The sequence below is a fragment of the Motacilla alba genome, chromosome 2 (genome assembly GCF_015832195.1).
Source record: "Motacilla alba alba isolate MOTALB_02 chromosome 2, Motacilla_alba_V1.0_pri, whole genome shotgun sequence".
Classification (NCBI taxonomy): Eukaryota; Metazoa; Chordata; class Aves; order Passeriformes; family Motacillidae; genus Motacilla; species Motacilla alba.
This window is the reverse complement of record NC_052017.1, coordinates 10,662,583-10,677,593: the sequence shown is the minus strand read 5'-3', so window position 1 is coordinate 10,677,593 and position 15,011 is coordinate 10,662,583. Positions and strand designations below refer to the sequence as shown.

General features: G+C 39.5%; 1 protein-coding gene across 2 annotated transcripts in view; it reads left to right on the top strand.

Annotated features, from left to right (window-relative positions):
• Positions 1–15,011, top strand: part of ADARB2 (adenosine deaminase RNA specific B2 (inactive)) — a 305,595-nt gene that overhangs the window by 70,611 nt on the left and 219,973 nt on the right. The gene's annotated exons all lie outside the window — the stretch shown is intronic.

Here is a 15,011-nt window from a genome sequence, read left to right as displayed (position 1 = left end):
TAAAGAAATTGGTAGTTCCCTTAAGACTTCAGGCTGCAGTGTGTAACTTTGGGCAGCCCGTGTAGGCATCTGGTAAGGGCACAGGCTCCAGACCAGCCAAAAAATGAGTGCAATATCCAGTGCTGTCATACTCTGAATTAAAACATTTCAGAGAACAAAGGAAAACATTAATTGTACTCTCATCCAAAACCCAAGCCTAATGTTGTGGATGTGCTTCTAATTGTTTGGGTCACAAGGTGTTGCTGGTACAACAGCTATCTGGGAAGGAAGTATTTGTGTTTAAAGGCATCTGAGAAACACAGAGAGTCACAAAATGGAAAGGCAGAACAAAGAGATGGGTCGGGAGCAAGGGACAGGGCAAGGTTTCTTTTGCTTGGTTTCCCTTACTGTTCTACTTAAACATTTGTGTTGCAACACTGAGACAGCAAATGGTTAACAGCCAAAGACAAAACCCACTGTGACCGTCAGGTCTCTGTGCAATCATCAGCAGAACTAGCTATTCTAGCCAATTTAATAGCTTGAAAATGAACTCATTAGTGGTCTTTTATCAGTGGAAAAAAGTCTATTAAATCCGGATGTGTGAAGAAGCAGTACGGAGGCTCATTTCCATCCCACTTGTGACCTGAACAAATCAGAGAAATGCTTTTCAAGGAACAGGGTCAGGCTTGACTGCAATAAGATATTTTCTACGCACAGCACCCAACTTGTATCTTTCCTTCAAGTTTCTGATGCAGTTAATTTTAATTTACAGTCTATTTGTCACTCCCCACATCTCTCCCTCTCACCTCCTTCCCAGTACCACTGTCATCCATAAACATGTGGGCTGTTTATACTTTATAAAGAGAAAATGTACTACAGTCTGTTGGATTTTTCGATAAACCTGCCCAGTGATGGCCCTCTGACAGCTCTGGACTTCACTTCTCACTGTCTGAGGGAGTAAGTAAAGATTCAGATCCTCATCTGGAAGGTAAAGACTGCAGCAGAAATGCTGATTTAAATCAGTTTGTGACCTAGCCAGAGCTGTGGGCAGAGGCAAAACATAGTCTAGCCTTCTTTCTGCCCCTTTGGAGAACAGAAAACCAAGTGTGAAGTGGATGAGATGTACTTCCCCCAAAACAGGCAAAAGCACTGTTTCTGTCAGGATATTGACTTCGTTCTAGAATTGTCTCAAAACTATCTGTGAAAAGCTTTTCTACAGTTTTTGCTTCTTGCATGATGCACAATGTTAAGTGGCCTAAAGAACCTAGGACTCAAGTACACATTGCCCTCAGAAGGTGGTAAATCCATGGGATAATGATAACAGTCCACAAGGAGTTTTAAACCTTTAGCCCTTGAGGAGACAAGCATTTAAGGACTGTCATTGACAGGAATATTCAAAAACATCTCACATCATGAACTAGTTAATTATCTTTATAGGACTAAATAAATCTAAAAACAACTGTTTCAAATACTTCTAAAGGACTACATTTCCACAAGGAGTGATTCTATTATTCCTGAAGAGCTGTAGCTTTCCCTGCATACATAGTGGAATATCACTATCTTCAACACTCTGTGGGAAAGGCTTTTATTTCACTTTTTCCTTGCAACTATTTGGTCAAAAGTTAAACTCATAATGGAATTAATTTATTTTTTTATTTAATTCCAGACATTTTATGCACATGTATTTAAACTTACATTACTTAATAATACACTAGGATTACTTAATGGCCTCTCATCCTGCCCTGAAACATAACCCTATTATTCCAGTCTTAGCTCTCTTATGAATAGAAAATCCCAGCTATGATAAATTCCTTTAAAATGATGCTGGGATTTTACAGTGAGTCTGTGGGCTAGTTTGAGACCACCAAACTCATTTACTGCTCTCTGTTAAGCCAAGCATAAATCACAGATCTCTGGGGTGGAAATTCGCTTTATTAACCCCCTGGGTCACCCAGCTACCAAGGCAACGGCTTTCTGCAATGAGTAACTCCATAACTAAAGCATCAGCCACATGAAACCCAAATCCCTTGATTAGAACGGGGGCTGGTAAACCTCAAACCGGGCGCATAAATACTTTCCAGAAGTTTGTTTAGCTCTTAGCAGAAGCTGTTCTCCTTCACTTGGTTTGAAAGGAACAAAATTGAAAATTGTTTCCCAGCCTGCTTTGCCAGCCCAGAGCCTGTCTGATAACTTGATTCACATCTCAGCCTCACAGCACTCTGCAGCAATTCTCCTGTCATTGCCTTGTGTGCTCCTTCTTGCATGCCCTGGTCCTGGGGGATGCCCATCAGTCCAGGATATCTGGCCTAGTTATTAGCTTGTCTTGTAGATGCTGAAAGAGAGCCTATCATGCATTTTATTGTATTTCATAAGATGAGACACAGGGGATGCTTTATCCCATGCAGTCCAAACTTAAATAAATTTAGAATTAAGACTATGTATTTATTTAATGTTCTAAGGTAAGCAAAAATCTCCTTTACTTAAGAAAAACAATCTACCCTTTTAGGACTTCTTAAGTCTGGTTTAATTGCTGAATCTCTCTCAAAGGCATAAAAAAGGTCATAGAATTACAAGAATATGATGGCCAGGTAAATTTTGTTGAACAGATAACTTTCTGTCTGATTTAAGGTGTTAAGATTTGTGTCCTTGTGCAGCAGTAGATGTCCTGCAACACAGGCAGAGCGCCCTTGGACAGGTACCATTATTACTGAGCATTGCTCAATCTGCTTTCTCACTGAAGCTTTTGACATGCTGTAAATTTGTTTGCAAAATTCCACTGTGCTTTACTTAGCACATCTATAGACCGACAGACATGTGCATTTGTTGCTGAGAAGTAATTTTATGTTGTCTGTACCCCCATTTTTATGTTTCAAAGTCTTTCTCCACACATCACTGGGAATGTTAAGCTCTCACAAAGCAAGGGGAGAGAGCCATTTAAATAACACGCATACAGATAACATGCTGGCTTTTATTCTTTGTTCTCACAAAGTATGCCCTGTATGAGAAAGGAACATGGTCACCTATCCCCTTACTGGAGAAACTGTCATTTCTAATTCATTTACACAGGATGCTTGAGATGCCTTGAGCAAACTAAAATAGCTTTAAAGGAAAATTAATCTAGTTTGACTGGAGAAAACTAGTAATTTTTCTGGAAGTGTAACACATTTGTTAAAGAAAGAGGTTGTGCTGCTTTGTACAGGACTCTTAACAAAATCCTCTTCCATGCTTTCCCCTCCCCATGGTACATGATTGACAGCACAGGCAGCACCAAGCACCATGCAAGCCACAGTGATGGGCTGGATGCTCTTGATGCTCATTTTGGATCTAGCTAGGGCCATGCAAGGTGACAAGTGATGTCCTTGCCCACTGTCGTGAGGGACACCTGAACTACCCAGCCCAATGGTGGCAGGGCAGTGGTGCCAGCTTTGGATGCCTCTCGGCAAACTGGGAGAAATGAAGGAGCAGGACCTCTGCTGCCAAGAGGGAGGAGCAGCCTGGCAGGGTGGGCACTGCAGAGAGGCAGAACTGCTCGGGAGTGAGCTGATCCCATGCTGATTCCCATTACCTGTCACCCTGCCTGAGCCAGAGGTGTTGGACCTCCTCTGCTGCAGAGTTGGGGAAAGAGTGAGTGTTGGCTGAGAAAAACTTCTCAGTTCTGCCTGCTTTTCTTCTCACATCTCAGGGAGCCCCATTTCTGTGTCTGTTTGTGTTGAAGGATTTTGACTTTGCTGCTCTGTGAATAGGGACCCAAAGCAGTGGTTTTTCTTAAGGCACTAGTGGAAGTACTTTGTAGAAATTAATACACTATTCTTTCATTAAACCAATTTACTTCTTTGTTTGAAAGGAGAGAAACACAATACTGAGGTGTTCTTTTGAGAGGTGCTGCTCTCTGTCAGTGTGGTGGCAATGTTCACGTGCTGTTCCTCAAAAAAAAACAGTTTTGATAATTAATGGCTAATGTTTCAAAGAAGCAAGCCTTTTTTATGTGGATGAATACTTTCAAGAATACTGCAGCTGTCTTTCTAATGGCTGTATGATGGTATTTAATGATGTTGTATAATGGCAATATCACTATTTGTATTTTTATCATAGAATCATAGAATGGTTTGGTTGGAAGGGACCTTAAAGCTCATCCAGTTCCAAGCCCCCTATCATGGGCAGGGATGCATTCAACTACAGCTGGATAAATTTTAGAAGCACAAAGTGGTTTTTAGGGCTGATTTCTGTCCTTTGTGTTCATGGACTTAATGATCTTAAAGGTCTTTTCCAACCTTAATGAATATGTGTTTCTACGGAAAATATTTGGACTTCTCTCCTGAAAATGTATTCCTGGAAAAAGTTAGGACCACAGTCAATTTTGGAATTGCAAATGTATCTTAAAAAAACAACCAACCGACCAAATCCCAAGATGTATCATTAGGGTTTTTGGTTTTTTTTTTTTGAAAAAAGAGAATTATAAGCTCACATGATTTCCCATGGAAAAACCTTGAGATGTTACACTGGTTAAAAATAAAGCTTTTTAGAAATAAAGGGAACAAATTTCGTTTTTTATTTATGGACAACAAAAATATTCCAAAATTTTGTCCTGGGTCAATGAAGAAATATTATTTGGAAAATATTAAGGTAAAAGCAGATTGGAGAATAAAGAGTATTTATCCATATACATATTTTTTTAAAAAAATCTGTACTCCATATATATAGCATCTCCTTAATTTTCTTTATAGCTCTTCAAATCACCCTCCTATGGAACATGTTATGGATATTCAGAGCTAGGCATTACTGCATAGTTAAGGTATTTATTCTAGTACCTGACCCTGAAAAGACATGAAGTGAACCCTCACAGATGTCCATGCCAGTACTTATCCCTGCAATGTTGTCTTCTGTGCAAACATAAGTGGTCTGTTTGTGCTAAAATATCTGCCCTGTTACACTGGTTGCACAGCACCTGTTGTGCAGGTTAGTGTGCGTTCCATAGCAGCAATACTAAAATGGATATATGTGCTACATAGCACCAACATAAAAATGAATATTTTCCAGGCACGAGTCTTTCTGGGTTCTGATTTGAATTCTCTAAGATAACCATGTTTATGCATCATTGTTTTTAAGAAAGCACAAGGCTCTTAAAGAAACACACAGGTCAGAGGTTGGCATGGTCATTCACAAGGTCACAACCTTATATTTAGATTAGTGGTGTTGCATGCAACCTAGCACTATTTTAAAGTAGTTATTATTAGGTGTGCTTTTATTTTATTGTTTTATTAGAATCTCATTTTTACAGTAGTGCATTAGATTCAAATAGCTTTTCTCTGGTTCCTGTTCTGCTGACCAGCTGCGCCTGAACTGCAGTTCAGGACATGTTAAAAAAAATATACCTTTGTTCTGCTTTGCTGGGTAGTGAGAAAAAAGAATTAGACTGTCTGATGAGATGGGACTGAACTGTTGCTGCAAAAATCCCTAAATAATGGTGAATTCTACGTCCTTAAAAAAAAAAATAAGTGCATCTCATTAGTCTTCTGCTGTCATTTCCTGCAGGTTATCAGCTTTAGAGAACTCCTTTGAAGTGTCATATAGCTGGTTTTAAAATAGGAAGAAATTATCTTGGAACTTTTGAAGAATATTGGCATTTTTCCTTTAATGAATTAGAAGCTGAAAGAAGACAATAGAAAAAAAAAAAGTGTCTTGTCTCGCCTCCCTGCTCCATCAGAATGCTGTCCTTTAGGCAAGATCTTTCAGGGATACACTGTCTTCTGACTGTTATGGTTTATACCATAGAGAAACACCTATGAAAAGCTGAGAAAAGCAATGTTGTTCCTCCAGTCTGCAGACTACTGTAAGTATTTATATGGTCATGTAAAGATTCCTAAATAAATTACAATGATACTGAAAAGATGACTGTAGTATCTGATAATGACTTATCTTTCTGAGACCTCAATGTCAAAATTTTCTTGTTCAGACAGATGAATTTCATGCAACTGTTATAGACAGACAGAGAAAATATAGTGGCTGTAACTCTTGTGTTGCTCCTGTGTAATAAGACTGAGCTTTGGCAAAGTGATTGCATGATTATTTTGATTTAAAGGAAAGAAAGGTCGTATTTTTCCTGACTAGAATTGGGTCTATGGAGGGACATATTATGTAATGCTGCCTGCATTTAAGGACCAAAAGGATCTTAAGATAGTACTGATTTAATCTGATGAGCAGGCTTTCTGTTGCAGCCATTATTAATTGGAGTTATCGCTACAGCACTGAATGTTCTCCTTATTCCTGAAAATCATTCTGGCATAATTGGTTCACTCTGACTTCAGTCTACCTTTTTACTACCGTGAGTCCTGGGCAGCAGAGTCTGAGGTGAGAGGTGAGACATGCTCACAAACATGTATCCCTGTACTGGAGGAATGCACAAAGCACAAACATTAAAACATGTGCGAGTGACAGGAAATCGCTCAGGCACCGTTTGAGCTGTATCTTTCACCACCAGAGTCCAGCTGGTAAAAAACACACAAGGGAAGACCCATCTCAGAGCTGCTGCTGCTGCTGTTGGCCGCCAACAGGGGCAAGCACAGCACAGCTTTGGGGGAACTCAGCAACTCCTGGAACACTACTATAACTGAGGCTCCAAGATTGCTGTCTTCAAAATGGTTTTTCCCATATTAGAGTGGGTCAGCTTTCAGGTGACTAAAAATCACTCACCTGTTCATTCCTGTTGTGCTTTATGTTTCCATTCTGTGTTTCCCACCCAACTATGTAATGAATCTCTCTAGAGGACTAATATAAATAAGTTTTTCCCCATGATTGGAATCCCACCAACAGTTTGAAAGGTGCAAGAACAGACAAAGTATGCTTCACTTTCTATCAGGCCTTTGTTCCATTTCTTCTCTTTGCTTTCCTTCTCAGTTAACTTTTCACAAGAGTGAACTCCTTTGAACAAGCCCCTGTTCATTCATTTTAGTACTTTCATTTATCTCCTGATGCTCACTGTGGACAGGAAGCCTAAAGATACTTCATTAATGAAGCATGAGAAAATGAACCAGGTGGACAGAGAAAGCTATTAATTAATTTTCAGGTTTCTTGGGTATTGTGGTTGTGCAAAAGAGTTTGGCATATTAGGAGCTCATTTTAACCTTATAACAAATGCTAACTGAATGAACGTGGATGTCAAAGCATTGGACTTGAGTATTTAGCAGCCTCTGTAGCACACACAGCTCACACCTGCCTGCTGGGAGTTGAGAGCAATATAAGAGGCTGGATTTTGGCTCAGCAAGCATAAGGCACAAATACTCATGTGAACGGGGAATACTCACCTGCAATAGAAGGATGTCTGTAACCTCAGATACACAACTGTTAGCAAGCAGATTGTAACATTTGAACTGATCTTTTGATGTACACAGCACAGAGGAAAACTCCAATAATACTCCTTTGTAGTATAAAAGGGGACATATACATGAGAAATATTGGTCTTGTAAATGAAAAGAGACTGAGGTTTGTGAGTACTGTTTTTACTGTGAAAAACCAGGAGTGGCCACGTGGCTGCCAGCAGAGGTGTGTGGAGCTCAGTCCTGTGTCTTTGACAAAGGTTATGAGGGCAGAGCACTGCTACGCTGAACAGTCTCTCATCAGCCACTCAGCCACAGCTGAAGCATTTCTTGAGCTCCACACAGTGATTTCCACTGCAGGAATTACAGGGAAGAAAGAGGCGTTGGGTAAATGACTTGATTAGTGTACAGAAATTGTCCAGCTGAAGACTGTTTTGTATGATAGCATAAAACCAGAGCCCATCGATTTCAGAGTGCTTTTAATTTACTGTATATGAGCTTTTCTTTCTAGAGCTGCCTTGATGTAGCTTTCCCACGTTTCACCTGATTTATGTGCCCATTCCTGTAAGTGCTAAATGTCCTTCAGTCATTGTTAATTGAGTCTGAGTCAAAGTCACCCGCCATCAGAAGTATTTAGCTGCTAATCTCAGTCCCTGAGATCACTATTTTTTTATTATTCAATGTAAGTTTCATCCCTTTGCCTGGATTCAGTTTCAGAAAACTTGATGTTCTGTTCCATCCTGCCTCGTGAGAGACCCAAAGTGTCTCAGCATCTCATTCCTCTACATTACACGTTACTTTTAGAGCACTGATCAGATCTGCAGATGTTCCCTTACCTAGAAAGCTGTTCCTATTTAAAAATCTTGCTGGATACAGTTTTCTGCCTCTTAAATGTAGGTAATATTCCATTGTCAGTTGGTAACTACAAGTGTATTTTGTTTTCCTTAAACAAATGCTTCAGTACAGGTCTCTATTCCCCTCTTACTATGAGTCACCATTTATTGAGCTTAAATAAGCTTAGATGCTGAGATGATAAATAGATAGATAGATAGATAGATGATAGATAGATAGATAGATAGATTCTGCTTCCTACATTTAATATAATGTGTTGCCATGGAGATCAGATCTTCTCTACCTGACAAGTAACACATAAGCCAAAGAAGGTATTGCCAAAATAGTTCAAAGATAGGAAATGTGATATTTAAAAAAAAAAAAAATTGCCACTGAGCTAAATTATTTATTTTGCTACTCTTTTTGTTGTTCTATTTTATCTCTTCTCTCCTGAACCAGCTTTAACATCCCCGTTCCTAGTAACAGGACTGGCAGGAAAGTCTTTCCCAGTTTTGCTCCATGATCTGGATTATATGTTACAGAGCAATGGAACTGGCATTTGTCTCCCTTGTCTTGCTCTCTGCTCCCTCATCATCAAAATCTGAAAGACTTTACTTCATCAGAGATCTGTCAGCTCAGGGTTTTTTTGATCCTCCATCTAGCATTTCACTGCAGATATTGCAGCACTGTGGGAAATGTACCAGTTAGGATAACTGAGGAGAAGCTCTTCTCCTTCTGGGGTTTACAGACTCATCATTTTAGTTTGTCCTTGGTACTTCTCCACAACTCTTTGCCATTTTGTGAGTAACTCTACTGGGTTAGCAATTTAGAGATTTGTTCTTGGGCTTTTCTGAGTTAATTAGTCAGACACACTGAATAATCTATTTAAAATACCCACTTGTCAGGACAGAGCTAGACAATTTCTACCCTGTGTGTGTTAGACATACACTGAAACACCAGAATAAGAATGTATCTCTTACCTTATAAACACCCTTGTGAGCACTGCCACTTAACCCCTAACAGGGCAGTGAGGGCTGAGCCCTCAGAAAGAGCAGAACAAAGTCATCTGTGCAGTGGAAATGACACGAAGAGCAGGAGCAGTGCATGGAGCTTTCCCAGAGAAAGAACAGAAAAACTGTGTTGACCCTGAAAGCGTTCATACTGAAAGAGACATTTTCTGAGATAATAATTAATTCATCTTTAGTTTGCAAAAGGCTCCTATGCAGAGGGCTGTGCCTTACTAACCAATCACTGCCATCTTTGTTGTATGCATATCAGCACAATTTGTTTCCAAAAAGAACTGACTGACTTTCATGTCTGTGATGTAAATGACAACGGTATTAAGAAGAATTCTGGCTGACAGGAAAGGACATGGTGGAGTTTTCATAGCAAATCACAATGAACCACTAGTTTGGGAAACCTGAAATCCCCTCCTGCCCTGCTAGGAAAATTCATTGCTTTCTTTATTCCATATTAATTTAAATTTGGAAGGCAAACATTTACGAGTTACAGTGAAGTGATGCTCCTTTAAGTATAAAGGCATATTTTTCAAATTAATCAGAAATATTTTGCTAACAGCATTCAAATTTATAAAAAATTTGTAAACTCCACTTTTGGGGGCATTTGCTTGAAAATTGAGTACTCCCCCATCATATTCTTCTAATTAGCAGAATAGTTTTTACTTCACAAAATGTTATCTTTTTCTTTAGCTGGATTGTCTAAAAATATGGGAAAGTCATAGCCAAATTGGTTCCATTATTATTCTGGTCTCCAACCAAAATTACTCTAATTTAACCAAATAATTTTATATCATTATTAATTACTCCTTTAAAATGCAGCTGATATTAAAAATAAAACCTAAGTGTGTGTCAGGAAATCCAAATTCAAAGTGGGAAAAATGGAGCTAAGTAGTCAGTAGAGTTCTGAATTTCATGTATCAGCAAAAGCATTTCTGGTGTTCTCCATAGCTGAGAACTCAGGAGCAAGAAGGCAAGACCAATAGGATGAGTATATGTCATGTGAGTGAGAAAGAAGAACATTTCTGATATTTGCATTTAATAGTTCTGGATATTTTTTATTAAAAATTATTTAGTCACATGAAAATCTTGTGGTCCACACTAAGAGCTATTCTTGTAATCCTTCCTTCAGTTTTTAATGTTCACATTTGGCTTCACACTAGAGCTATTAAAATTCCTGTCATTATCTCTTTGCCATAATTTGGAAGAGATCTGGGGAATATTCAGTGCAACTGAACTTAGCTTCTAAAAAGAATTTGATTACTTTAGGATTTCTTGATAATGTGTCATATAAGAATTTGTAAAATAATGGCCTAACATAAGTGGGGAAAATATTCTCAATTTTCTTCATTAAGCAGTGTTAATATGCCAGAATAAATCATGCTTAACCATTCCCATATAAAAAAGTCAAGTTAGTCAACTGAAGGAACTACCTTAATGGTGAAGCTGCATCTCACTTTACCATTCTTCTGCATATATTAGAAAATAACTACATTAGGATATTGTTTTAGGAAAATTGTAAAAAATGTAGCTGAAACAAGCCTCATGAGGCCTTCAGTCCAACCCACAGTCAAAACAAGCTTGTGGCCAGCACAGGACTAGGCCAGCATGGATGTGTAGCCAAGGACGTCGTTGTCACAGCCTTGTCCTTTCTTATTTTCCTATCATGGAGAATTTGGCTCTGTCACCATTGTAAATCCCCTTCAGGTGGTCATAGGATGCTTTGAGATCACCCCTGAGCCTTCCCTTCCCAGGCCAAGCAGGCTCAGGTGTCTGTGTCCCATGCTCTCCCTCCTGGACCCTCTGTGTGGCCTTGAGCTGGGCTCTCTCCAGGATTGCTCCTGAGCTGGGGGACAGAAACCTGGGCACAACATTCCCTAGTTAAGCTTCACCAGCACCAAGTGGAGGTGGGTAGAAACAATTGATCCTGGCCTAAGGCCCCAGTTCCCCAAATTCCTCTTTTGGAAGCCTTGAGTACATTTTGCTTTGTTTGCAAATTATTTGCAACTCAATATCCATCACTGTCCTAGGTCCTCTCCAGCAGGGCTGTTACTCACCAGTCACCTCCCAGTGGTTAATCCTGCCTTGTACAGGGCATTTCACTCACTGAACCTCATGACATTCCCCAGGTTTCCCAAAGTCTGGTTTCGTCAACCTTTATCTGCTGGAGGACAAATCAGTCACCCTAATCTAGGATCATTTGCAAGGATGCAATTCTGTCTGAGTTCTAGAGGAAAATATCAGGCAATATAAGCCCCACAGCAGTCTCTGGTATATTTTTAGCAAAGAAGTTGCTGTCATACAGTCTTCATGATGTAGTGCATAGCCTGATTTCTTTTTGCAGAAAGCATAATGAAAAAAACGTATAAATGACATATTCCTTGTAACCTCTTACAGTAGGGCAGAATTGTTCTTTGTATAACTCTACTGAATTTGGACATTATTTTCCTCCTTATTTGCATTAGTAGATAATCTGTTCTTTCACAGTTTAACAATAGCAATCAATATTATTTAAAAGGTTTCATTTTTTTGTATCAAGAAGTCATGACTTTGAGAGAACAGAATTGATTTTTTAGAGCCTTGCCAGCTAATAGGTATCATAATTTTCTTCTTTTTTAAAGAAATTCCTTTCTGGTCCATCTAGGTACCAAAAAGCTTCAGTGAAACATTATTAGTGTTTAAGAAAAAGCACTGGACATGTGTCAAAAACTTTACTGCTAGCAAACTGCAGGGTTTTACTTCAAATTTCTACAGACTGTGTATTTTAATATTCACCCTGTGCTAAGAAAGTGATCTAGCAACTAATTATCTGAATAACTTCAAGTCACTCCGGTGCATATTCAGTGAATATTCAGTATATTTGTTCTGAAGTGCCATAATTCAGAAAGGGACATACACAGACCAGACTGGAGCAAACACAAGCCTGGAGGAAGACACCATGCACGTGCTTTCTCCTGTGCTTATAGTCAGCAGACTTCAGTCATGGCAAGATTCAAGCTCATCTTTTCTTTGTACTTTATAAAGAAACAAAGGGTTTGCATAATCAGAGTTCTCTTGAGGAATGCAGGGGGAGTTCAGCTTCTCCTCAGGGCATGCATATGCAGATCCAGGCTTGGACAAGAGCTGGCAGCTTGGCCAGGTGCCCATTGTTAGTCACAGGAGACCTGAGACTTCTTGCTGCCTCTGAGGTTACCATTTTCTCAGTAATACCCCAGGGGAGCCTACATCTTACTCAGTTAATGAGAACAAATTAAGTTGCCCAATCTTTTCTGGATCTCTCTTTCCCTCATTCTCTCTCTCTCTTTCTTACACACTCCTGCTCATCACTTTCTGGGAGCAGAGCAGGCATGCTTGACATTTTACTAGTAGGAAAGAGGGCAAAAATCACCTTTGACTAAAATAATTTTTTAGGTCGGTTCTTAATGTGAAGTGTTGAGTGCTTGCATGTCAGATGATTGTCTTTTCCTAAGGGTTTTGGAGAGGGAGAACTCCATCCTGAAGGGCCTGCACAGTCACGTAGCATTTCTTTTTTTGTGTCTTTCTGTTGGCTCATGACAGCAAAGGGATGGACTGCCTTGGTGCTTTCACCAATACCACAGCCCCGAGTCAGGTTTCCTTTTAGACTCTTAAATCTGCTGGCAGGTTGCATATGTGGAGGGAGTCAATTGGAGAGTGAGCAGGTGGACTCATCCATCGTTGTTTAAAGTTGGCTCAAGTCCTTTTGCAGAACCATTGCCACGATGTTATCCTGGGTAACTTGGTAGCTTGAGGGCTGGACAGTCAGTGCATGTGATCCCTCCCAGGATTTATTTGCTGAGTCTTTGCTGGTTTACATCCACCTGCTTCCTTTTGGAAATGTGATGAGACTGTAGGACTAGAGCCGTCACCACTCTGTCAGTGATGAATTACCAGCGTGCTTGTCATTCTCCCTGATCACGCCATGAATGCTTTATGCTGCCTTTAGCAGATGTTCTTTGATGCAAAACTTGCAAACTAGTTGGGATAAAATTCTCATCTGAGAGAGGTGAGTAAACATTTCAGTCCCAGCCTCAGGATTCAATCAAAGTGTGGATTCTTCTGTTTTTAACAAGCAGTGCTGGAAATCCCGGAACACTTCCCTGCCACTGAGTCTGAATATTCTTCCTTATATATCAAAATATCAGGAAAGACAAGTTACTATGAAAAGGTTTTAATCAGAAATGTTTGTCCTCGAGCTGTCCAAAGTAAGTCTGAGGTGTCCAGTGAGCTGCCCAGGGCTTTGATTTGGGTCCTTGGCTTTGTTTCAGGCAGTCCCACTGCCTGCTGCTGGTATTATTTTAGATTTTCAGAATTATTTCAGAAATTACTGGCAAGATCAATCAACACTGGAAGAAAAACGCTACCATAATTTTGCTGTACATTCTGAGTGCCACAGTGTCCTTCATGGTCTCATAAACCACTTTATTCAAATACCCCATCTTTGCCCAGAGTCTGCTGGACAGTAGGAAAATATTCTATATCCCTCACCATATCTTTGAAACATTTTTCTTCATTAGCATCAGAGGAATCTTTTTGTGCATTTGAATCGGAGCAAAAGATTTCTTAGCCACCTTTCCTTCTATTTATGTATGTTTTATTTTAACACTTGAACAGCTATCCTTATTTACAGAACACTAATATAATGAATTAATCTTCTGCTTAATTTTATTAACCCTCTTTTATCTAATAGTGTTTTCTCATTTCTCTCTGTTTAAAAATAATGATGATAAGCATTTTCTCTGCTGTCTCAGGTTCAGCACTTATAAGAAAGGTCTTCACACATATCACAGAATCATAGAACAGTTTGGTTTTGGAAGGAGCCATAAAGGTCATCTAGTTCCAACTCTTCTGCAATGAAAAGAGGCATCTTCAACAAGACCAGGTTGCTTGGTGCCCCAACCAACCTGACAGGACACCTCCAGGGATGAGGCACCCACCACCTCTCAGAGCAACCTGTTTTAGTTTCACCACTCTGATAATTTTTTTTCCTTATATCTAGTCTAAATTGGCATTATTTTAGTCTGAAATCAGTAGCCCTTGTCCCGTCATCTTCCTTATGAAGTCTGGCAAGGCATATGCAATTCCTAGAATATAAATGTTTGAGAAATTTTATGTTTGGTAAACATCTTTAAAAAATAAATGAATGTTAGCTGTGATAAAAGGACCAATAAAGAGTTCTGGGAAGTGGACAGTGTTGGCCCAACACTGCAGGCAGATTCACATCTTCATGCAGATCTGCAGGGATTACTCCTGTGGGGATGATCTCCACAGGCAGCTTCTCGTGGTTTCTGTAGTCAAGCTGCCAGCTCATATTGCTTGTGGCACTGCTTTGTTAAGAGAGTATTCTAAAACATGGTGAGTTGAACTCAAAAAGGACTCCTGAATTTTTAGGGTAATTGAGTACTAATAGAGTGTAGCTCCTTTGGAAACTGTGGAGGAGGAGCAGAACTGAGGTTATCAGTACTCTCTTTGCCGTCTGCAACCATCCATTCTGAAACTTCAGCCACCAAGAGGCAAGCAAGCCTGGTCTCTCTCATACTGCTTTCAGATCATTGTAGTTCTGTTGACTTTCCTTTCAAGAAGTGTGAAAGAAAAATTGATGCATTAATAAGGAATATTTTATTCTCTGTAATCACACAAACAATAACAATATTTTAGAGTGACAGAGTAAGACAAAGAGGAGTAGTGTAGCTGAAAGTCAGACTTGAACATTTAGTAGAAAAATGAGTTTTGGGATGCATAGAATTTCTGTTTAGGCAAGTTCAAACTAATTTTATGAATCGCTCACCCAGCTCAACTTTCTTTTTCTATCTCATTTTCCTTTTACAAGCTAGAAACAAATATAGAAAACATC